General features: G+C 33.4%; 1 protein-coding gene across 1 annotated transcript in view; it reads left to right on the forward strand.

Annotated features, from left to right (window-relative positions):
• Positions 1-5,916: 5,916 nt before the first annotated feature.
• LOC106713727 (protein winged eye) overlaps positions 5,917-26,567 on the forward strand; it is a 77,551-nt gene continuing 56,900 nt past the window's right edge. Inside the window, exon 1 of the mRNA XM_045679763.1 lies at positions 5,917-6,578. The gene's annotated coding sequence lies outside the window, so the exon portion shown is untranslated. The remainder of the gene's footprint in view (positions 6,579-26,567) is intronic.

Here is a 26,567-nt window from a genome sequence, read left to right on the forward strand (position 1 = left end):
GCAGTTGCATGTTGATTTTACTTTAGGCAATAACGAATGCAACTAAACGATATCATATCGACCAAGTTGTGTGGGCTTCAAACGTGTTTTTGTAATACCCGTAACAAATTGATACAATTGGAGGAATATTAAAGAGCCAACTTAGCGCATTTCAATATGTGATTCATTAGAAAAATATTTACAAAATGAGCTTATTATTATTTCTATTCATGAAATTACATAAAGTTGATTCACACTTTGTGAACCTTTTTAACTTAATTTTTTTTTAAAATCCTAAATAGGTTTAGAGCGCAAAACAAAGACTTAATTTTAGGCTAAAACTTCAAGGAACTAACAGTGACCAATTAATCAAGATGGTAATAATTAATAAATAATTATTCTGTGAGAATCCTTTTTCTATTCACGTCTAGGAATTTCGACAAAGGACATTTTTTGTAAACCACCCTGACCATTTTTCTGAGACAAAAAAGGAGCTGAACTTTATCATTTCTTCCCCTGACTGGGGATAATTAAATGAGCATTCATTGTTATATTTACAAGAGGGGAAGCCCCTGACACAACTTCGGTCACAGCCAGAGGCGATTCTTGATTTGTCTTCTCTTTGTATTCGGCAATAGATGGTCGCTCATTGTGCTTCCGACTCAATTTCAGTATACAATAGTTGGTACTTACAGAGCAATTGTCATGTGTTTAAATCTAGGACTTCATGAATAAAATTAATTAATAATTAGAGACTATAAAAAAAAAAACGAACAAAATTTAACACAGAATTAATTAAATAATTTTCTTTCCAGAGTCAATATTGAGAAATACTACAATTTTTTTTTTTTTATTTATTTATATTAAACAGGGTACAAAATACAAAGTTATATTAAAAGTGTCTATAAACCCATCGTGGGTTTGTCCAGACACTTTGGTACTACGCTATGAAATATAACTGAAGGTAAGTTTAGATTAATTTTTTTAAACAGCAACTAAGTGAGATCGCTCATACCGTCATATACAGGGTGCACAACGGGTAATAATTATATAACGCTCAGGATTTAAGATAGTGGTCTTTAAGTATGTTTTTTAAATTGCATACAATTTCAACCTAAGTTTGTAACATGTAAAACGCATGTAGTCAATTATTGTCCTATCCGACGACCGATAGAGTTTAAAAACAAAAATTAACTCTCTGATCTTATACACTGACTACGTTTCTTAAAGTCAGCTTCGATGATACATCAGCTGATTAGATGTATAATTCAACTGTTTGGTTTGATTCAGTAAAAATACAAGCTAGGACTTAAGATACTAATGTATTGTACCCATTCAATATAATATTACAAAAAGCCATCAGTTTATATTTAGATAAAGTGATCATGTTCCTGATAATAATGTAATCAGAACAGAAGTATAAAGATAAGCTTTTACGGCTGGATGTTATCTCCCGAGGGACAGCATCTAATGATAACTGGGATACTGAGACTTTATCTAAACATAATTTTGTGAATGGCTATGTGTAAGACAGATGTATACAGCTGAACTTTTGATAACAAGTTGTTAGAACTTTTCATATTTATACTGTGTAAACTAGAATATATTTTAAAAGCACATAATACTGTAAAATTCAAAATGGTAGCGATTTTAGTTTTTATTCTAGATGATATTGTTGTGGCTAGGGCTAAGATAGGTAAGCTAAAATGATACTGTTAAATTTTAAAAATCTTACTAATTTTATAAATGCGAATGTTTGGATGGATGGATGGATGTTTGTTTGAAGGTAGCTCCGGAACGGCTCAACGGATCTTGATGATATTTGGCTTAGATGTAGAGTATAGTTTGGAAGAACAAATAAATTACTTACTACGCCTTTTTTTAATTCTGCGCAGAGTCGCGGGTGACAGCTAGTTTGAAATAAATAAGGAAAAATGACGGTACTAATGAGTTGATAGGAACTGATTATAAAGTTAAATTAAATGAAAATACAAAAAAAATTAAAGTTCTAAAACCATGACAGAGTAAATACAACTTGAAAAATTTTATAGTCTATTTATTCCATGTCAGAGATTATTAACATCTAAATAGACAATTAGATTGCTATTGGTATAGAGGGCAATAAAAATTTGCGTTGACGATAGATTGTTCTTCACCGCCAGTTCGGCTTGTTAGTGTGGCCGGAGATGGCGATGGCATTTCAAACAACCGGTTATTTAGTTCCAAAGAATAGCATGTCAACAAGCTGTTACCGGGAACTGTTCCCGGGGCCGGACGCGAACACTTCAACACTGTTTACACTATTATCTGTATCTAAATTCATTAGTTAACGCATACACTTGAAATTATTTATTTGACAGAATCCAATATAGGTGCTAAAATTGTCTAACCTATTTTATATATAGATAGTCATTTGTGATGGAAAATAGATGGAACTGGTAAGAATCAAACCCGGAAATGAATTATACCAATTTAAGAAACATCAATATCCCAATGATCAATCCGGATTGCTGAATAAGACCGTGAGTTCAGATCTCATCACTTTCTGTGCTTTTCCTTATCTGCCAGTTAAAGATAACCAACGTATCTGCAATCGCTAATGTTTATGGCCAGCGGTCACTTCGTCATGTTAGCGAATTCAGGCCACCTTATGATATATAAAAAAAATTAACTGAATCGGTTTTTAAAATTAAAAAAAAACAAAATAGTTACTCTGTGAGCATCTATTCAACTAATAGTTAAGCTTTCTTTTCATATTAATATTACAAAGAAAGTTGATTTTGATAACTCCATAGAATTATTGCCTAATTGTGAGTTTTAATTGCTTTAAGAAATTTATTGCACTTTATTATCACATGTTTTACATAATTATAAAAGGGTACATAATTGTATCTTTCTTTAAACTTTATGTTGCAAATGTATTCACAACAATGAATATTTATAAATACCGGCTGAATAGTTTTTCTTACCGCCCAACGAGTAACAACAGTCATTGTTGGTTCAGAATAACTTTGTGTAACTTTGTACTTAACCCGCCACACGAATGTGCTTAGTTTGAAAAAATAAAACGCTAGAGAAATTTGAGCTTGTTACGAAATATCTATAAACAGAAATTATAAGTTGCACGTTTAAAGATTTTAAAACTATTTTTTAATTATACCATTTAAATACTGGCCACAAAAATAATAGACAATAAAAAATAAAAATAAACTCCTGAGCGTGCATCACTAGAAATATATTTATCTCTCTCACACAACGACGAAACTTGATATGGTAATAAATAAAATATATCAATGCATCTCTTTCTGGTTTCCGGGACTGTTAATTATGTCGTCTCTGTCTAGAGCGAGGGTATCGCAGTGGATGGCGCGCGGTTATCGCTCTTCAAATACTTAGTTTGGAGTTCCTTCTAACCTTGAATATTGGAATTCCAGAGGCCTTCAGGACTTTGCCTGTCTGTCCCAAACTTATCTCTAATTAATACCATTTGAGAGAACTTTTCTAAGGATTACTACGAGTATGAGTAAACCTTCCGTATTATTATAGTTAAATTACATTTCATTTTGAAAAAGGATTAATTTTCTTTTATTATCTTAACGTTCAATTATATTACCTTTGGTTATATTTAAGATGTTTTGTATTGCTTCTCACTGCACTATCTTCACACTGCACTGCACTTTGGAATGGTATCAAATATTTGACCTTTTTGAATTTCGCATATATCTTGCCTAATCCATTGCAACACCAACATTACTGCAAAGAACTCTCGCATTAGAACAAATGTTGCAAGTCTTTGTCACTATGTCTTTATCTCTATAATTTTCTAACATAAGCTTATCTGAAGACGATTGTTATTAATGACCAGTTTAATATTTTACCAAATGTCTAAAAGTGAATTAATAAGAAAAATATTGGAATAAACTTTAGATATATATTATCCGTGAGTTCCTGAGACCAAAGTCTTAAAAAATATTGCTATCTCTCGATGTTTTATACAGAGATTATGGTCTCATAAATGATAGTTAATCACTTGACTAATTAATACTTCCAGAAGTTATCGCAACATTAGTGTAGAAATACATGCTCTGGCAACTGGAAAGTTATTCAATCATTATGCCAGTACCGTATCAAGTGTATTTCCAAGTATCTATAGTCTATTCTAAATGAAGACTTGATCTAGGTAAACTAATCACTCTAGAAAGCGGTTATTCATAATTTAAAAAGTAATTTTGAAATTGTAAGATAGAGGGTATAGAGGCTGGGATTAGTGCAGATAGTTCGACGCAGCATGGGCAGGCATCCTGCAAGACGGACCGATGATATGACCAAGGTTGCGGGAGTATCCTGGATGCGGATTTCACAGGACAGATCATGGTGGAGATCTTTGGGGGAGGCCTATGCCCAGCAGTGGGCGTTACGTGGCTGAGAAGAAGTTCAAGAAAAATGTTGATTCGAAAACTCGCTCCTCTGAATTACGAAATATTAATTCGTACGTCTTTATTTAAACTAAAGTTAACTACATTAAAAATATACTACACCTTTCTTGCTGTTGATATCGACAATCAATTTATATTTCACGTAGTCATTTCCCTTTCTTAAATTGCACGTAGAGAAATAAATTGGAAAGTTATTAAACATCTATCCTTGAGGACATAGTAAATTCATCTTTACGATTTGTTGTACGGAAATATGCTATAGTAAAGTATTCAACATTTTTTTGTTATCAAGAGATCTAGTAAGAGCGCTGTGGCTCAAGGGTTAAGGACTTGTAATCTGCAAGTCCTAGGTTCGAATCCTGTCATGTATCAATGTGTTTTTCCCTTTTCATTTTACATATGTACATTTATCCAACGTTTTTACGGCGAAGGAAAAGAAAGGAGAAGAAATTCAAAGATATGTGTGAAGATAACACACACTGGGCCAGCGTGGTTGACTGTGGTCTAGTCACCCCTACTTTTAGGTAGGGTCCTAGCCCCTCAGTGGGGACGTAGAGCTGATGATTATGAATCCAATCATCATGGATAATTTTTGGTACGCATTACATATATCAGTATAACCAATTAAAATTTTTGTACAGGATCTAAAAGAGTATCGAGCTTTTTTTGCTATCAAACATAACTTAAGTGACCTTCCAATATATATGTGTAACGTGTACCTCTACTAAGGTAGTGCTATTTGTCATTTTGATTGTTATTACCTCGATCGTATTAACGTATTTTTTTTGACTATTGATGTATTTTTGTGTTGGCAACACTTGGTGACGTCACCGAGCAGATTGACATCGCAGCTTTTTATAGCTGTTCTAAGAAAAGTTCCACTTTACTAACTCGCACTCGTAATTTAATCTGTGACGATGATCGTTCTTTGTGGTTCTATTTGATATCTTATAAATACCATGACTGCTTGCACGAGGGAAAGGTTAAAAACTGTCTATTGCTTTAATTCCTTTTCATTCAGAATTAATTTTTGTGTTCCTTTCTTTAACCAATTTTATGCAAGTATACAGATCGAAATTTCTAAAATGTTTGGAACCCAGAAAGTAAATCAGTTTTAAATAGTGACAAGATTAATGATTTTAAAAATTGTAACGTTTTTTAATACTACTTATGTGGAAACGTAAAAAGTTAGTTTTTAAGTTATTTTAGTTGAAAGCAGTCGTAACTTAGAAATCCTGACATAGATTGCTGAGCTGAGAATAATCGAGACCTTACGCTCCTCCAAGTTTAGAAAGACCGTTGGCTGTGTGGATGTGGAAGTATGGCGGAATCCTTACAATGCAGGTTGTATTCGAAACTTGTTTGACCAGAACTGAGAGAAAAAAGTGGCGGGCAAGTTCGCCTACAATAGCATTCCTCGGCGCGCGCCCGCCCGCTTCCCGCCTCCCGCCCGCCTGCACCCCCGCGCCCCGCACCGCGATCGCCAGTCGCCGGCCGAGCGCGCCCGCGTGCGATCCATTCCTCACTCTCTAATGTGCTCGGAGAACAATAAACACTACCAATTCAGTGCTCGAAAAACATTCGTTCATCACATTTAAACCATTCCTTTCCTTATTTATAGCTAACAATTAATAAACTTTAACAAATACAACATTACATAGCATTTGCATTGACAGTGATGCATTGTAAATTTGAATCAGTTCATTGAATGGTGAAGAAATTTTGTGGTGTGTAGTGGTATGGTGGTTGTACTGGTTCCCCATGTGATTCTTATTGATTTTCTAACGTCGAAGCTACCGAACAGCTGTTTTTGGGATGCGGAAGAGACTCGTCGCCTCCCCTAAACAACGATATTTGCTACACAGTAACGGAATTATACTGAAATATTCCTTTCGTATAAGAACAGTGATGCCCTAAACATTAAAATCATTCATCAACTTTACAAAAAAAAGCGTTGAATTATCTTTTTACTGCAAAAATTGTGTAATTTTTGTGAAGTGTTAAAACACACGTCGGTTTTACTTGAAAAAGTAGTTTAAAATTTACTGTGGTGTAATTGACGAGACGAAGTATTGGAAATAAGTGTCGGTGATTTTGTGATTTTTTGTGATTTCCTATAATTGGATTTTCATCGTGGATTGTGGATATCAAACGGTCAATAAGGTAAAGTAATTATTTGTATGTAATACTGTAATTTTAACACGTTTTGAAAGCGCTTAAGCGCTGCTTTGTGTGCGCTTTTTATTCCCGTATTGGGAGTAGGCCTAACTGTACCGGCGAAGTCTATAAGTCTATGAAACGTTAAAAACTTAATTTAAGTAACTATACATTTGTTTGAATAAATATAAAACAGAAATAATTACAAATTTAAAAATAAAATATATTTAGTTTTGTTAACAATAAAAACAAATTTGATAAGTTAATGAAAATTTTATTTTCGGGTATCCTAAAAGTAGTAGTTAGTTAATTATTTGTTATCTGTAATCGTTTAAAATAATTAGAGTATATCCTTGTTTCTTTATGATGTAGAATATAAATCCTTTTCGTCAATAGAAACTTTTTTCCTTCATATAAAGAGAACAAAATTCTCTTGAGACTTGCAGAAAAAACACCAATTAATTTATAAATACTGTTAAAAATATTAATATATTATAAGAAAATTTGAAACACCATGTTCAAAATTTATCCCAGGAAACATCAGTCGGATTTATATAATTATATTTGAATAACTAAAGCTCAAACATTCAAGATGACTTTAGACTATTTAACATTACGTTACCACCATAAGGAGCCGATCAGAAAGAAGAACGATAGTCAAAACAAGTGAAATAACTACTGGAGACAGCCAGTAACTTAACATACTTAGAATTACTCAAACATATGAATGATAAGTTAACAAACCCATACACAAAAAATATAGTTGTTTTGTTTTATAGATTACTGCTGTTGTTGTATTTTGTAATATGCTGATGATCAAGTCCATTCTCACTTAATTATAGTACCTAGGTATTAGAGTGTACCTAGGTATTATACCAGTTTATTCATAGTTACATACCTATTACTTTAGAGTTTTGAGTAAAAAAATACTAACCTTACATCATATAATACGTTTGTCCTCTTTTTGATGTAAAAAAAAATAACGGCGATATTTTTAAGTCAAAAGTGTGCACTGTCGAAATTATTATATTTCCCGTTTAAATTTTAAATAATATATAAATAATCACCAAATCAAACATTAAGTAAAAAAAAGTTTCATTTATTTCGTTTATTACCAAAATAAATAAACATATTTAAATATCAAGACTAGTAATGGCGTACCAGACGAAATTCCAGACGAAGGGGAGATCAGACGGCTGAATATAAGAGGCAAAAATTTAATATTAAACATTCTTTAGAATTATACAAAGGTTAGGTATTTTCTAATAGTAAATATAATGAGGGTAAACAGAAAGGTAGCGCTTGTCTGTTAAGTAATTATTTTCACTGATCACTTTCTTAAAGTCAAGTAAATCTCTTCTAAAGCAAAGATGTTTTAATGTAATCTTTGCATTGTTTCCATTTAGAAGTTTAATTTGTGTAAGGAAAATTAAAAATAAATCTGAAAGCATTTTCATAAAGATAACTAAATTGTAACTTTATATAAATTTAATCTGGATTTTTCTCAATCATAGTATTTTAACTTCTTCTTGCTGATTTTATAAATGTGTATGTTTGGATGGACGGATGTTTAGTACGTATCACTAAAACGGCTTAACGGATCTTGATGAAATTTGACACAGATATACTCATAGAACATAGTCACAATACATATCTTACTAATATTATAAATGCGAATCTTTGGATGAATAGATGGATGGATGGATGTTTGTTTGAAGATATCTACGGAACGGTTCAACAGATCTTGATGAAACTTAGCACAGATGTAGAAAATAGTCTGAAGGAATACATAGGCTACTGATCAAGTTTTTTAAAATTCCGCGCGGACGGAGTCGCGGGCTAAAGCTAGTATACAATGTAGAAACAAGTTTTTTTTTAATTCGACGCGGACAAAGTCACGGACAATATCTAGTTCTTACTAATAAATGCGAAAGTTTGGATGGATAAACAGATGTTAATTAATACATTATTTCAAAATGTCAGAATGTATCTGGATGAAATTGGTAACAATTAGATAACGGCCTGGAATAGCGCATAGACACAGTTTTTTTATCTCCACGCGGATAACGTATGTGCGATAACTAGTATCGAAATTAGTTTCTTACCGTGGGTTTCTGAGACCACAATATCAGTTTAAAACATATTATCTTTGTTTTGACAAATATAATAAGAGGGATGACGATATGTTTTATACAGAGATTTTATTCTTAGAAACCCACATTTACAAATATATTTCAAACGTCAATTTCTCTGTCTCATAGTTACTATTTGTGGTGTGAGCTGAAAGCATTTAGCCTAAATCTTTATAAAGAGTTACTTGACACAGTTGTTCGGCGAGGGAACGCTTTAGGCCGTTACGTCCCCAATTGCACATTGACCTACAGTCACTGAAAGGTCTATGATTCAGTCGTTTGCTTCATCAGACAGACGACAAATATACCTATTGTGTGAAAATACCAATCTTGAGTTCCCACTGCCGGAACACATCTTCAAAAACAAATTTTCTTTTTAATAATAGTCGATGTAAAAATAGGTAAACGCTTTTAATAAAGTATCTGTATTATAAAAATAAAGATTAACATTTAAAGTAAATACACGAACCATTCAAAATTACTTTTTTTTGAATTTATTTTTCTTGTATTACTCATGAATGGATGAATAATTTTGTTTTTACTAACTAATGTCTGTGTGTGCGTCTTTGCGTATTGCATGTGATTTATGAGTTCCTGGTGTAGGTACTGCAACTTTTCCTAATAACAAATTGATGAAGTACTTACTATAATAACTACTAGTATAATTGTAATATAACTTGTAGCTTGCGATACGTTTGTGCGGAATTTAAAAAAATGTTGGTTTGTAGCCTAGGTATGTGTTCTTCCAGACTATGTTTTATGTATGCCAAATTGCAGCGAGATCCATGCGGCTGTTCTGAATATATCATCTAACAAACATCCATCCATCGATATAAATTGTCGCATTTATAATATCAGTAAGAAGTAACTAAATAGTAAGTAAGTACTAAGTATAGTTTCAGATTTAACACATTTAAGTTTTACAATAGCAATGGAAAAGCAGAATTTTTCGTAAAGAAGACACAAATTGAATCTTTTCTTACTTATATAAATGCTAGCTTTCGCCCGCGACTCCGTCCGCGCGGAATAAAAACACGTAGTAGCCTATGTTTTCTTCCAGACTATACTACATATGTGCCAAGTTTCATCAAGATCCGTTGAATAGTTCTAGAGATACCTCCAAACAAACATCCATCCATCTAAAGTTTCGCATTTATAACATTAGTAAGATGTAATGATCTGTTACGTAAGCCTTTAGTATGTTATTATATCTAAAGTCACGTAATATGTTACATACAACATAATGAGTGTTTAAACTTACACGTGCTTTATAAATGTTAACTCAGATCTATTCTATATTGAGATTTATATATTAAACGCTATAATTACTAATGTTTTAATTGTTTGAAGCGTCGGTGGCTTAGGGGTTAAGCACTTGATTTTCAATTTGCAGTTCCTGGGTTCGAACCCATGTATCAATGTGTTTTTCGAGTTTCAATTTACATATTTACATTGATCCGACGTTCTTACGGTGAAGGAAAATATCTTGATGCAACCTGCACATATCTGAGAAAAAATTCAAAGATACGAGTGAAGTCAACCAACCCACACTTGGCCAGTGTGGTTGACTATCGTCTAGTCATCCCTAAAGTAGGGTGGGCTCTGAGCCCCACGGTAGAGACGTATAGTGAGCTGATGATGATGATAATGAAACAAGCAAGAAGCCACCTGAATTGATTAGTACTTGATTGATGTTAATTACAGTTCCACATTATAAATATTTCTTTTAGCTATTTATGATCCTGAACATTTGAAGACGTGTCCGGAGATAATGAGAGAAATTTAATATTGTATTGTGAAAAAAGATGAATAGGATGTTACATTGAAAAACATTTCAGCCAATTTCTGTTTCTGATGAATGAAACTAATTATATTTTATAAATTCTCACAAAAAAAATAATTCAGAAACATAGTTAGGCAAAATAAGACACCGTACACAAAGAAAACTGTTAAAATATGCAAACAAACTAAGGCAATAACATTAAACCATACATTTATACCGTTTTTTGAATAATAAGGCTCGTTAAAAACGAGTTTGAACACGAACATGTTTTTAAAATTGTGTTCTTCAAACGGAATATTTTCCAACTGGATGCTCTTGTTATGAGCAATCGTATAGGTATATTATATTATAATTAATACATTTCTGTTTTTTTATTTTTAATAGTGGCAATGTTTTCCATATGAATTGTGGCTTTAAAAACTTTTCGTTACAATAACCCGAGTAAATATTATTCAAGTGATAGATTCCGAAACAACAATATTTGTTAGGTGTACGAATGGGCCAAGTCGACCGGTGAAATACCACGACCACACAGAAGACAGGTGTGAAGTGGAAGCAACTCCGCGTACAGTATGATGAGATGGTGTCGGAGGCCTAATTTTAATCCACGTTCTCTTCCCACTCTTTTCTTATAAGGAAAGGATAGGAAGGGGAAGTAGGTTTAATGGAGGAGGAACGCAACACATAGGAAGAGGATATATCCTCTTTCTGTGCGTCCCCTCCTCTGTCGATTAAATATAGGCAACGCATTTGCAATTGCGGATGTCTATGGACAGCAGTCGCTTTGCTATTTAGGCGGACTCAGGTGACCACTTGCTTGTTTGCCACCTTATGATATAAAAAAAAAAACTTGAAAGGTGTCAAGGGACACACACGTGATATAGCAAAAAGTGTCGTGACAACTTTTCGTAAGATTTTTTTCCGTCTAGCCCCCTTTCACAACGCGCGATAAGGAACTTCGTTCCAAAAAGGTGAGCAAAAACTTCTAAATGGTACTTAATGTATTTAACTACATCGCTGGTTCAAATGACAAAAACTGTTGTGGCAGTCATACACATAATCATGACAGTTTGCAAACGAAACCAAACCTAGTAGGTATAGACTTAGCTAAATTGCTTATGTTATCTTTATCTCATATTTTAACTGCTAATTAAGCCAGCTAACTATTTAAATATCAAACAAATCGTAATAATTTCAATTTTAATAGTCTACCATTTACTTTGCGTTTGAAGTCCCTCAAACAGATATTAGAAACGGTCCGGAAAATCCTCGTAACGGCTATATTTCATTGTACGTCGCTTTTAGGTACGAAATGATGACGCCATTGGTCTAATGTCAAGCTAAGCGTGGGTTGCTAGTGACAAACATATGTATAAAATATGTTGACATCCCTCTCGTTCTATTTGTAGACATTGAGATAGCAGTGTGTTTATGTTAAAACTAGCTGTCGCCCGCGACTCCGTCCGCGTGTATATGTTCTATGTTTATGCCAAATTTCATCGAGATACGTTGAGCCGTTCTAAAGATACCTTCGAACAAACATCCATCCATTCATCTATCTAACCATTCGCATTTATAATATTAGTAAGATGTTTCGCCAGTGGAAACCCACTGTAATATTAAGTAATAATTAACATTCTGAAATTATATTATACTAAGACGATAAAGATGTTTGCATTGAATAGGCGCCGAAACTAGACACTTAGTTGATTTGGAAGATTATTTTTCTTTAATATCGTCGGATTACATAGTTTTTATTACTAGATTGGCAGTAGCCCGAATTAAAACCTATTAGTTCTTTCAGAGTATGTTCTAGATCTATGTTAAATTTCATCCTAGTCGTTCTGAAGATCTTATAACAAACATCCATCCATTCATTTACATTGAATTCTACCGTAAAGTGTTAGAGCTTTGAAAAATACTCGAGTTTCAAGAAAAGATTACAAATAAATTATTGTATAGAACAAGTTAGATAATTCTAATAAAATACTTAATGAACGAATTAACATATTTTATAATGAATATCGTAAAGACTCTACACGCCTGTGACTTATACCGGTATTAGTTTACACTCTTTATATGATCAAAATAGCACTTTTAAATAATATAAAATCTACTAGTCTTCTAGTTATTTAAAAAAAAAAACAAAAAAATGGGACCCATCTGCAAGCACTTCCTTTCGATTAAAATATTTTTTATCAAAATCGGACCACCAGAGGCTGAGATTCGCAGTAACACACATAAAAAAACAGTCGAATTGATAACCTCCTTCTTTTTGAAGTCGGCTAAAAAATTGGGTTTTGTTCTATCACAGAAAGAGGATATTTCTCCTTCCTATACGTCCCCTCTTCCGTCAAATCCACTTCCCCTTCCCATCCTTTCCTAATAAGAAAATGGTGGGAAGGGAAAAAGGACTAAAATTAGGCCTCCGGTACCACAAAATTATCAAATTTTATTTTTTGTGAAAACTTTTTGTGTGCAGTATTAAAAATATAGTATGTATGACAGTCATTCGACTAGATCATGCAGTAGCCGCGTGTCAGCTGGTAACTTCAATAATAGCCAAAAGGACGAATAAATAACGTCATACTATATTTTAACATTGCTATTTACTTCTTAGTTAATTACGATCGGGCGTTGGACGAAAACTGTCCGCCCGTTGGGATTTACGCAGCTATAGGATATGAGATACGAGGCCAGAGCTGCTCAGACGTGCCGACATTGCGGCCCGCTACTTTATCGCCCTGTGCCTATTCACGAGCTTTGGCCGTCGCGTCGGTTCCGGTTATTGATTGCCAGTTACACGAATAACATTTACCGCGGGTTTCTGAGACAAAAATCTCTGTAAACATATCCCTGTTATTATCTTTGATAAAATAGATATAATAATATGTCAAAAACCCAATGTTAGACAAAGAAATTCAACTTGTACTTCGACTGTTATGTGTGTAAAAATGTAATAAGCTACCACAATAAGTAACCATCCGTGTAAAGTTTGTAGTAGGTATTAGGGTGGTTGCAATAGACACATTAGTGCGACTGAAAACTTTAACTGTGAAATCGCTTTACAGCTTATCGTAGTATATAAGTTTTTGTTAACTTAGCGTCAAAAACATTAAGATCCATACATACCCGTGAACTGTAGTCACAGAACTGTGGTTCAACTAAACTAGTTAGCTTTATAAATTGATGATGAAGCCAGTATCTACACAAAAAGTTGCAGTTTCAAATTAAAACTAGTCGGTTTGTTATATTCTGTTCGGGACCGCTTCAAATAAAATATAAAAAAGCCCTCTCGCTAAATCGATGTTAGCTATAGTGAGCGATTGAATGGGTCGCCGCGGGGCGTGCGGTGTGGTAAGGGGCGGGTGCTCTCTCTCGATAGCCTCTCGTCCTAAACGAAACTATTCACACCCGATCTTTGACCGATTGCAATCGCTCCAAACGATTTCCTACTCCAACTCAACTGGTATACACTTGAAAGGTTTAATCTTTATTTCTAAAACTTTCAATTTAGAGTTACAAATAATTATTTATAACTTGAACATTATTCTTCAAAGATGTAAACGGATAAGATCACTTGTTTTTGACCACTACATCTTAAAGTACTCCACAATCTAAGTGAAAATATGATGTTAAAAATTTGTCACTTTATTTTATTAAATCATACTAACGAAGTCATAATCAGGACCTACCTACAGGTTACATTACAAGAGTCGACTAACAATCTTTTTTCCTTCCTTCCATTAAATTTCCACACTTAGAGTATTTTGTGTTTATATCTTATAAATGAGAAAGTTTAGATGAATGGAAATTTGTCTTGAATCTAAATGAAATTTGAAATTGATGTAATTGTCTGGATGGACAGATAGGCTATACTGAATAAGTATTTTTTTATAAAAACGCGCGGAAGAAGTCGCAGGCGAAAGTTAATCTCTTACTTAATCTAAACGTGTCCCTCATTGTTCTAATGATTTTAAATTCGTTAGTATTTTGTAAGTTTTACATTTTACCAATTGTTGTTATACTTTTTAAAACAATGTAAACTGGGTACAACTAGCTGTGTTGCAGCAACGTGGAGCGTGAACAATTCCGGGGCCGGAGTTGCGTGACGCAACATGCCACTTTCTCCCAGACGATGCACTTTTAGTTTTCTAAAACCTGTATGCAATCCTTCTATGATAATTCAATACTAAAATTGCAACCGGGTTACTGTTTATTTACTTAAAATAATTAAGTACACGAAGTCATCACTGAATTACCTTTACATTATTTTAGTTCTTTCCAATGTGCAATTAAAAAAAATCTAATAAAAAATTCTTTTTATCCAGAAATGTTGTTTTAATTAGATGGCAACACAATCTAACATTACTGGTCATAGATAAACTGGAATAATAAACGACAGGTTTTTTTTAAAGAATATTTTCATTACGACTCATTGAATTATAAACTAGTAAATAATCAAAACAGTACATTGTAAATGTGTAACCTTAATTTACATCCTTACTTTAGATATATTGTGTTATAGATTGATTTACGAGCAGTGTATCCGCACAGCTTTGAACTGCGACGTGTATTGATGTGCAATTTAATGTTATTTATTATTTTATGAAGCCTCACTGAAGTTTGACTAATATATATTACAATCAAGCTCAAGTGTTGTTGTTACAAAATGTGAATCTTATTGTATTTAAATCAATAACAGTAATGAAGTGAGAGTAGCTACCTTACTGTTAATTAATTGATACTTAAGGAAGTTCTTTAGTAGATTTTTCATACTAATAAATCTTAAATATAAAGTTCTAGTGTCACAATGTTAGTTACCACAGGTGGGCACAGTTAATCGAAAAGTTAACTTCGTTAATCGTTAATTCGTTAATTAAAAAATTAACTTCGTTAATCGTTAAAGCGTTAAATTCTCGAAAGTTTAACGCAAGTTAAAGTTAATCGTTAACAGTTAACCATACCAAAATTATACATACTAATTTTACACTTATGTGGCGACACTTGTTTAAAATAGTAATTTGACTACATATTCTATAACACATTAGTATTAGAGACAAGTATGAATGCAGTATAGTATATTTCATTACGAGTGCGGAAAGCCTGTCATTGCAAAGAGTTCCGACAAATGTCTACAAGTTGACAGTTGGAACAAGTTGTAATGACAGTTTCTCACGTGTACTAAACAAATATTTTTGATACAGTTGCGAAAAAATGAAGCAATTTAATAGAATAATAAAAACACAATAAACTCAACTAACTAAAATGTTTGGAAAATATCGCCAACCGTAAAAGAATACAAACAGAGATTTTTTTTTGTTTTCTTCACCCATTCTGGGTAGGCAAAGGGAACTATGCCCAAACAACCAAGTCTTCAGTAGATTATTTTTATTGATATGAAATGAAAATTAAATTTAATGAGATGAAATAAAATGAAACCTAACCTAATTCATTGAATCAAATCATTAAATTTGATATTGTAACAAATTAGGAGCTTCTTTTTAGAAATATTTGCATGAATCATATAACTTCAATGATTTTTTTTTTGTAAAAACTTAGTGGTTGGTTTTTCTTTATAGCAAACATTATTTTGACAGTTGTGAAAGAGAACGCACGAGTTTGAAAAAGCTAAAGAACGAGTAAAAAAAGTTTTTTAATACAGTTTCTCAAAAAGTGGCGTATTGCAGGGACGAAAAGCGTTCGGAATGTGGGCTATTACATACTCGTGCTTTTATATACTCGTAATGAAATATACTATTTCGAACCTTTTTTTCATTTTGTCCTTCACTTCACATGTATCAATTATCAACTCGATCGTTCACCATTCGAGTAGACAGTCGCCCAACATAGCTGAACTTACGAGCGTGGCGTGGTGCGTAATTTAAACAAAATGACAGCACGTCTTCAAGTTTCAAATTTCTCCAAATTTAACGATTAACGGACTTTTATTAACGGAAGTTGAGTTTAACGGAAGTTAACAAAAGCGTTAACACTTTTTGAAGTTAACTTAAAACGGATTAACCGTTAAGCAAAATGTTAACTTCGTTAATTAACGATTAACGGATTAACGAGTTAATACCCAGCTCTGTTAGTTACCATACTCCTCCTAAACGGCTTGACCGATTTATATAAAATGTTATATACATATTCAGTAAGTCTGAGAATGTTCTGCTATTTTTAATACTCCCAAGTTATGTGTTGTAAATATGACAGATGTAGAACATAGAAAGAACTTATAGGCTACTTATTATGGTGGTTTTAAGATTTATTTTTAAAGAAGTAGTTACCAGCGACAACGTCTGCGCGGAAAAATCAAATATAGCCTATGTCACCCAGGGATAGTGTAGTCTAATAGTATACGAATTGTTCAAATAAGTTCAGTACTTTCAGAGCCTATTACAGACAAACAAACAATAAAATCTTTCTTCTTCTTAATATTAGAATTATATATTTGGATTATTATAGTTAGAATGATTACAATGTGATATTTGCAAAGTTTACTATCACCTTCGTAGTTATCACTCGTTATATTTCTGATGAAAAATACAATTTGAATTTCATCATTCAAATATTCGGGTAACATGGTTTTCGCAAAGCTTTTTGCATCGTCATTGCGTCACAACCGGCCACCATTTTGAATTTTACGCAGCAATCAATAAATTTGTTACATCGACACGCTTCGTTAACAGATACGCCTCTTTGGTACACAGTAGTTAACTGTGAACATTGTATGACATACTAAATGTTAACAGTTAATACCTATGATTCAGCCTCAGATAAATCTGAAATTCACTCTAGTCATTTGGAAAAAAGACGTCAACTCCATGTAACCACATTTACAAGATGTTTGCTAGTTACCAAAAGTTAAGGCTAGGTACAATCTGATGATCTTTAGTAGCTATTAGTGTCAGTTTTGCACTTTCTAGTGCTTATAATTATTAACGAATAATTACTAATTAAAATGGATTACACCCGACATAGCCTAGAGTAGTTGTAAACCCTGTATTTTAATTAACAATACACATAGATCAAAGTCAGCTGTGAAGCAGAGAGGGCGCGGCAAAGGGCTATCGAGGAGGTTAAACGAACCTCTGGGAACAAAGCGCACCCTCGAGAGCCTTCGGAGCCTGCGCAGGTTTATTCTGACTTATTCACCAACACTGTTCAAATTTAATGAGAACGGATTAAATTGTTAGTCAGCTAATTAAATTAAATTCGGTTTAAAATTCGTGATTTTCTAACATAACCATTGTTTACTAAGCGTCTTGAATTAATTCTGTTTAACCAATACGCATATGTTTTGCGTAATAATAATCTAAATCCCATTCAATCAGACACATTCACATAATCCCCAATTCAATGCGAGAGCGAGGCAGGTAATGGCCGCCTATCAAATATTAACGAAAGATAATTACGCAGCGCAGAGTCGAGCCGAGCTCAGAATATTTTCATTTATTGTGGTGCGTAGCGACGCTGCAAGCGAACCAGGCCCCGAACGGCTCAAATGCACAAAACACATTTGGTTTTATCTCGTTAACTACGCACTGCGATTCATTTTTAACCTTCTGACTGTGCAATAAAGTCTAAAATATTAAAAAATATAATTAAAATTCTATTTTGTACACTGCGTATATATGCTTAGCGAGGGCCGCGGGCGATTTTTAAGTATATCACTCGAGTTGAGAGTATAAAATCGTTTGAACACAGCGGAGGAGGGGTCGTGTATGGTGAAATGTGGTTATAGCTCGTATAACTTGAGCATTAAGGTTAAATTCGGACTGTGGTATGTTCGGTATGGTTTTTTATGGTGTTCAGGCAATCAGCTGTTCGGGCAGGCGGCCCCCCGGGCGCGTGACGTCACTCCCCGCGCCGGCGACACACACTGAGCTTCTATAAAATCCTCGAAAAACGAGATACTTGCTAGGAAATGATTTCTGTTAAAAAACTTCGATATATTATCAACTTACTTTCAAGTAATAAACGCGATATCAGTGAAAATTATATAACTACTCGATAAACAATATCGTTTTAAAAAAATAATTTTAAGACGCGTCCCTCTATCGAATTAGTATGGTAACTATTTTATAAAATATCTTCACAAAACATAATAATGTGTTCCGAATGAATTGTAATCACTATAATAATGTATGTAATACCAGGAATTCCTTGTCAAATAATTTAATTAATAGACCTTGAGACACATTGTAGCCGAATGGATAAATGGTTTGATATGAAGTTTTTGACACCATCCTTCTTTGGCCTTAGAGCAACCTAATTAAATGTAACAATCAGTCCTTTGCTTTAGGAACGCTTAAAACGCGAAACAAACTTACAATCATTAATTTTTATTTATATTGATAAAATATACAAGCTTTCCTTAACCTACTCAGTTCATTAGAATGGAAACACATGTGCAACCTTTTAACCCGTTTCAAAGATCTATAGGCAGTAGTCAATTCACTATTTTATCTAAATCAGTTGCCAACTTGCTCGTTTATCACCTACTATATAAAAGATATAAACGAGATTCAGGACGACAGTTAATCAGTGGGTTAAATTTACTGTCGTAATTGTGTGGAGTGACCTTGCCGCTCACATTTGGTACCGACCAAAAATGCTGACTAACCTCACCTCAACAATCAATTCAATTTGTCTTTGAATAATTACAAAATAGCTAACGTTCTAATATTACACGATTACAACACATTCAAATTCCGTTTAAGAGATCTAGGCTATGAGTATTAAGTACTAGACTTTGTCACATACCGAAACCCGTAAAAAATCTCAAATATTGGTACTATAGAAATTATATTTTACTAGCTTTCGCCCGCGATTCCATCCGCGCGGAATTAAATAAAAAACGTAATAAGTAACCTATGTGTTCTTTCAGACTAATGTTCTAAAGTGCCAAATATCGTCAAGATCCGTTGAGTCGTTTCGGAGATACCTTCAAACAAACATCCATACATGTAAACATTCGCATTTATTTTATTAGTATAATTGCTCATCGAATAGCTTATAAGTTTAGTTGTTTCGTAAATTTATGGAAATAAAGCCATGTACATATTTAAGAAAAAAAAATTGTGATCAATTCAGTAAGCAAATTTAAACTCTATGTCTATCAGAATAGAGTTTATTAATAGACAAAGTGTGACAAAATGATTCACATCTCATATGAATTGGTTGTACAGAGTGAAAAAGCACGGCCGTTGTCACTTCTACCGGAATTGCGTCATTGCTGTTTACGTTAACTGGTAAACACTTTTATAATGGGCTTTTTGTTTTTCACCTAACAATATGATATAATTATAGCAATACAATAGCGTTTTCCATAAAAAGTATAACATTTTAATGGTCATATTTATCAACTTTGTTGTTGACTCCAATATGTTTTACTATACAAAAAAATAGTAACTAAATTGTTTCTGCTTTGTAAAAACATAGCTAAGATAAGACTCTTATCGTCATTCTTCGAAGAAAAAGCTCTATTCACTTTTTTTACAGGTTTATTCACGTCTTTCGTAAATTCGATTTTCACCTTAATGTTTGTATGACTTCTGATATAAAATATGATTAGTTTATAAAGATCAGTGAGTTTGGTTATTAGTGGTGTATTACTGGGTATCGAGCCGTCATCCCTTATCCGTAGGAAGTGATCCATCAGGACCTTATCTCACAGGAAGTCTGGGTTAGGCACACGCGTCAAGTTGTAAATCCATACTGAAACTTGGAACTATAAATCTAATTGCAATTGTGATAAGAGTCAAATTCGCTTGTTAATTGACAATAACTACATTTAACAAAGTATCTAAGTTATGATTTTACTGTCATTGATAACTTTAAGTTTGCTTTATAATTGACTAGCTGTCGCCCTCGATTCCATCCGCGTGGAATTAAAAAAAACATGATAAGTAGCCTATGTGTTCTTTCAGACACCACATCTATGCCAAATTTCATCTAGATCCGGTGATACCGTTCTGGAGATACCTTCAAACAAACATCCATCCATCCATTCGCATTTATAACATTAGTAAGATTGTTGCATGTCATTTGGTTGATATTTTTCGCTTTGTTTAAGTTTAGTTTTGTAACAATATTTCCATTAAAAAATACGTTACGAAACTAAAAGTATTGCGATACGAATGCGTTATATTGTTTATTTATGACCAGTTATCATAACCGGATTTTCCTGGTTTTAACGTTCGAGCTCTTGATGATTATTTTGTGAAATATTCAATAATTAACAAGCTAATATGGATGCAAGTTTTAATGATTTTCTAAAAGTGATAGATGTAGGATTTCTTTATCGCAATAACTTGAAGTTAACAATTATTTATCACGTAACAGAATTTTTATATGCTTTTATTCACTGGTCTGGGACTCAAAGGTCCTTTGTAAACAAGCATCCATCCAAACTAAATTAGTAAGATTAGTTTTTAATATATTTTTACTATGTCAATAATCTCGTCAATAAACTTTACTGTAAGCTAGAAATTAAACGGTTAATTATCTCATACAATAGCAACCGGTTAAAACGACGTATCGGTTTGTGTGACAAAAACAGTAGTTCCTCGGCTATTACGGCTGATTATTGCCCATCATTTGCTAATGACATTTTAACCGGTTGATTGTATTGGCGAAGTTATTTCTTAAATTCAGATCGTTTTAAGATAACCCGAAACTGAACCACGGTCGCTTCATCTGTTACCATACTCGTACGTCTTGTTTTATAGACAACATTTTTTTAAGATTAGCATCTTATTTCAAAGGTATCGAATTATTTAAATTGATATAATTAATTAAGGTTTTTTGAACTCGGATCGTTAATAAACTTTGTTCTTTATTAATGTTTTGGATTCAAAATTAAACTAAATCGTGTCTATTCAATATGTTTATAAAATATACAATTTTTTCTCTTGAACATTAGATTTTCTTTTCATAATATTAAAAAAATAAACTCCCTCCAAATAATGAAGATAAAGGGAAGTTCTTTTTATTAGGAATGGTAAATTATTATGCAAATGTCGTTGTACGGTGGGAGAGCAAATTGTATATCTGATGTTAATTTAAATGAAACACGTAATAAACATTGTTCTAATTAATTTAAATTAAAAGTATCTGGTTATCTCAATAACGGGGATACATTTTAGGTACAATATCCACGTAAATACAGACGAATAAATTTAATTATTCAAACATTGAATTAATATCTCTTATAAAAAAATTCGTGTTACAGTGATTGTTATGAAATTTTATATAGTCAATAGGTCTGAGAATCGGCTTCTATCTATTTTTCACATCGCTATTAAGTTTTTTTTAATTGCGCGCGGACGGTGTCGCGGGCGACAGCTAGTCTTATATATATAAAATTTTCGTGTCACAATGTTTTTTACCGTACTCCTCCGAAACGGCTTTACCGATTTTTGTGAAATTTTACATTCAAATTCAGTAGGCCTGAGAATCGGCTACTATCTATTTTTCATACCCCTAAGTGATAAGGGTTGTCACCCCTAACATTTTTTCGACAAAAATTTTCAACACTTGATATTCCCTAGAAATAATTCATACGGCAAAACAACGTTGCCGGGTCAGCTAGTAATTTGTATAAAATTTTGTTATTGAGAAATTATTGGCATCGATTATCAAAACCGATAGTCTGGGGCGCAAGGAAATCTATCAAACTCCGATTTTTAAATGATTATACTATACGTAATATAAAATATAATATATAAATAGGTATGTCTATACGTATACGGCAGTGAACGCTGATGCGGGCGCGGCCTGGGGGACATATTGAGGTGTTTCAAGTTACAAAAGACTAGCGATTTGTGAATCATCGTCCATTTAAATCTTCAAGTTAACGATTAGTAGTAGTAACTCGGTAACAACTGGAGTTACAATACCAGGACTACACAGATGACAGGCGTAAAGTGGAAGTAATGCCGCGTGTCGTCTGATATGTGTGCGTTCCGAAGGTCTCATTTTAGTCCTCGTTCCTTCCCAACCTTTCCTTATAATGAAAGAACGGAAAGGGAAAGTGGATTTGATTGGTAGGGGAAATATCTTCTTTCTATGTGTACCCTTCTCCGTCGATTAAAGGTTGGCAATTCATCTGCAATTGTAGATCTGTGGGCAACGGTCGATTTGCTATATCGGCGAATTCAGGTGTTCGCATGCTCGTTTGCCTCCTTATAATATAAAAAACTTTACTGCCGTACTCAGATTCGTTGAGTAGTCTCCCTTAGTGTAGATATAGTCCAGCGTTTTTAATCAGAATAATTTACTTCTATATAATTTAAAATGTCATCTAAAATAGCAGTTCTTAATCGCTGTCGCTTATGTCTTGTATAATATTAGCAGTAAATAAGTTTTCAAGCCCCGTGGGCACTAAAACGCTAAGTTGTAAAAACGTCGACCTCTCATATTGGCTGGCGAGGCGATATGCATGTAGTCATCAGAGTTAATACATACATTATATGTGGATGGACATATGCCTGGATTGCTGTTAGCAAGAAACCGCTAGTAATTTGCTACCCCCCATAGCAAACAATGTTGGAAATGACTTTGAGAATGTTTTTAGTGTGTTATTATCTAAGAAAATACACATGTTTCTTGTCATGTCTGCGATTCTAAATGATAAAATTATAATAGACTAGCTGTCACCCGCGACTCCGTCCGCGTGAAATTAAAAAAAAAAACTTTGGCAAATTCATGTGGCAGCTTGCTCGTTTGCCACATTGTAATATAAAAAAAAATTCGTAATGTCTTAAGAAAACATATTATTTATGTAAGAATTCAATCAATTTTAAACATATACTTTAAATATGCACTTGATTTCTCTTGTGAAACAAAAAATAATTTTACAAGCGTCAAAATAACATTGAAAACAAATTCTAAACTTAGCTGGTGTATGTTTTAACTTGGCGTTATATCTAATTATCACTTAGTGTTCGTTGTTCGCGTCTTAGTACTAAAAGAAACGATAAAAGGACAGAATAACCACACATCGTGTATGATTTGGGTTCGTTAGAAGGCGCTAGTTGACGTTGTGTGTTACACGACGACTCCAAAGTGATCACTGCGTGGAATCAGGTTTCCATTTGTCACGTCAGCTCACTATTGAAATGTCATTTTGCTGATATTGTACATGACGTCTGACAACAAAGGCTTATCTTGACTGATGTGAAGTAACTGTTATAGTCATTTGTATTATATTTTAACTTAGATACATTTACAATTAAATTGTGCTGTTTTAATTGATCGATGTTTAAGCGTTAAGAAATAAAATTATAATGTACACTAATTTTTTACCTATTCTAAACAGTAGTGATCAATCGAATATCAGCCGGTTACACTGGTTGTCAACATGATTCCGGAGTAAGAGGGCATCTGGTCGACTCGTTAGTTCATAATTTACCGAGCGCTATCCCTCGGGAACATAGCCTAATATCGCGGGCGTCGCTCCGACGTTTTTAACCCAATTTTGTACGTAAGTTATCGTGAGATCGGTCCCTCGAGCCGGACCGACCCGCCCGCTTGCGCAATATCCGACACATGACAGTGCTTTGCTGACGGTATCGTATTTCATGTCTACTTGCATTTGTGTTTTACGGTCAGCAGAACATCATTTTTAAATTACTTTGCTTGATTAGTAAATAGGTACTGAATCTGCGTTATTATTTTTCGAATTGTTTGTTTGTTTTATACAATAAAAAATCTTATTAATATTATAAATGAAATAATTAATCTTATTATTATGATTAGAAACCGCGCGCATAGTTAGGAGGTTCCTGTCTCTGTAGTCCTCACCACTGGTTGTTTGAGTAATGGGATTCCGCAGCCGGTGGTATACTATTTTTTATATAATATATTTTGTTAATTTTTTTTTATAAAATGTATTATATAGATAATAAGTGAATAAATGAATATAAAAAAATAAATTATAAATGAGAATGTTTAGATGGATGGATGGATGTTTGTTTCAAGGTATCTCCAGAACTGCTGCATGCATCTCGCTGAAATTTGGCATCGATGTAGAACATAGTTAGGAAGAACACATAGACTACTTATTAAGTTTTTTTTATCCTGTTAAATGAAGTTGATTTATCATAATGCTAATCTTATTAAAAGTAGGCGCCATCTCAATTCAATGTGTAATACTGTTTTGTTAGAGACTTCACATAATCGAGCGACTGGACTGGAATAATAAATAAAATTATTATTCTCTGTGTGATAACAATATATTCACACAGATCTACTGATAAAATAACAAAAAATAAGAACAGAAAATAAGAATTTTCTGCAGAATTTGAAGCCATTGATTTATTTGACGCGCGTGAGTTGCGGAAACGCTATAGATATGAGATAGGCATATGAAGATTCGCATTATGAACATAAGTAAAAGAGCATTCATTAGTATTGGCGCGGCCTTTGTTGGATCGTGTTAAATGCAAATTGCGGTGTAATTGATGGTCAAAACATGGCGTGGAAACTAAGTTTTTATTACGAACACTGGTCGTACTATTTCGCTCTTTGTTGTATTGCTTTGTATGGATAGAGAGGACAAAGCAAATGTGATTGATATAGTACGAAATGGATAAGCTAGTGTATTAATTTATTTATGTTAAAAATTATGCAGGAGAAGTATTAAAAAAAAGATATTTTTAATAGGACTGTTGATAAAGTGCAAAGAGCACAGAATAATTTGCTAAGAATGTATGAAGTAGGAATTTTTTATAACAAAAGTGGCCACTTGCCACTTCGCGATAATAGCGAAATTAACGTTGTCCATAGACAGCGTTAGCAGATGTGTTGCCTACCGTTTAACTAGTAGGTATGTTGATAATAGCAAAATGCACGAAGAAACTATTGTATTCTGAGTGTATCGTGCAAAACAATTTATCATGGTATTTCTAAGTTATGTGATAATGTCAGTATATCAAATACTAGCTGTCGCCCGCGACTTCTTCTGCGTGGAGTTAATAAAAACTTAATAAGCGTTCTTCCAAGCTATATTCTACATCAGCCGTGATGCATGCAGCCGTTCTGGAGATAACCTCAAAAAACATCCATCCATCAAAACATTCTCATTTATAATATTAGTAAGATTATCTATTATTAAATAGAAATATGTCATATGATCGTAAATGGACATAACATGCATAATTATTAAAAATATATGACGGCGTATCCGCCAAAGTCAAATGACTGGTTGACTTTTTCAGCCGAGCGAAGCGTCACTGTCGATGGTTGTGAGGGCGGCCATTGAACAGTGTTGTTCGAGACGGCGCCCGCGCACCACGCTTGCGACGAATCGCTTAGCATCTAATTAACAAATTAAATCTACCGCTTAATTAAGTTGATGTCGCGTTGGTTAGACACTACAGTGTTCATTCCACTGTGTATTTTTGGTTACTTAACCCTTATTAAACAACTGCGATTGCAACAAGGACTCGTAATCTGTTCACGCCCACCTGCCGACATACCCGCTTTTATACTCGCACAATATAATTTCTGATGAAGGCCCTCCTGCCCCTTCATCAGAAGTGGGATAGGACCTTTTGTATAAGTTTTAGTTACCCCTAAACATGAGAGACATGTTAAAAGATGTTGAGCGACTCCATGGAATTACTTTTGGTTGAAGAATTGTGAGTAAATAGCAACCGAACTTGAAACGACGCTCCTGTCATGTAAGTCTCCTTAATAAGCAGGAAAACAGAAAGCATGTTGATGACTATCAGACGATGACTATAACATAGGAAACATGGTGAGCTCAATCCATTTTATACCTATAACTACTTATTAGAAAATCATAGCCTTAAAGTACAAATGAATATCTTTAACCAATTTGTAAAGATACAGGTCACAGTTTAATGTACATGTCTAATGAGTATAGTCACCTAATGATGATGTTTTAGTTTGTGTTTAAAAGAAATATCTTTTGCTGGTATTTATTCCTGATTACACATTGATACCTCTGGCACTTTTCATTCAACCAAAACTGTTGTATAATGTTTTCTAGTTTTTCAGAATTACAAATAGCAAAATTTGACACTAAACTTCATTTTTACTTGATGA

Source organism: Papilio machaon, chromosome 10 (genome assembly GCF_912999745.1).
Source record: "Papilio machaon chromosome 10, ilPapMach1.1, whole genome shotgun sequence".
In the NCBI taxonomy this organism is placed as follows: domain Eukaryota; kingdom Metazoa; phylum Arthropoda; class Insecta; order Lepidoptera; family Papilionidae; genus Papilio; species Papilio machaon.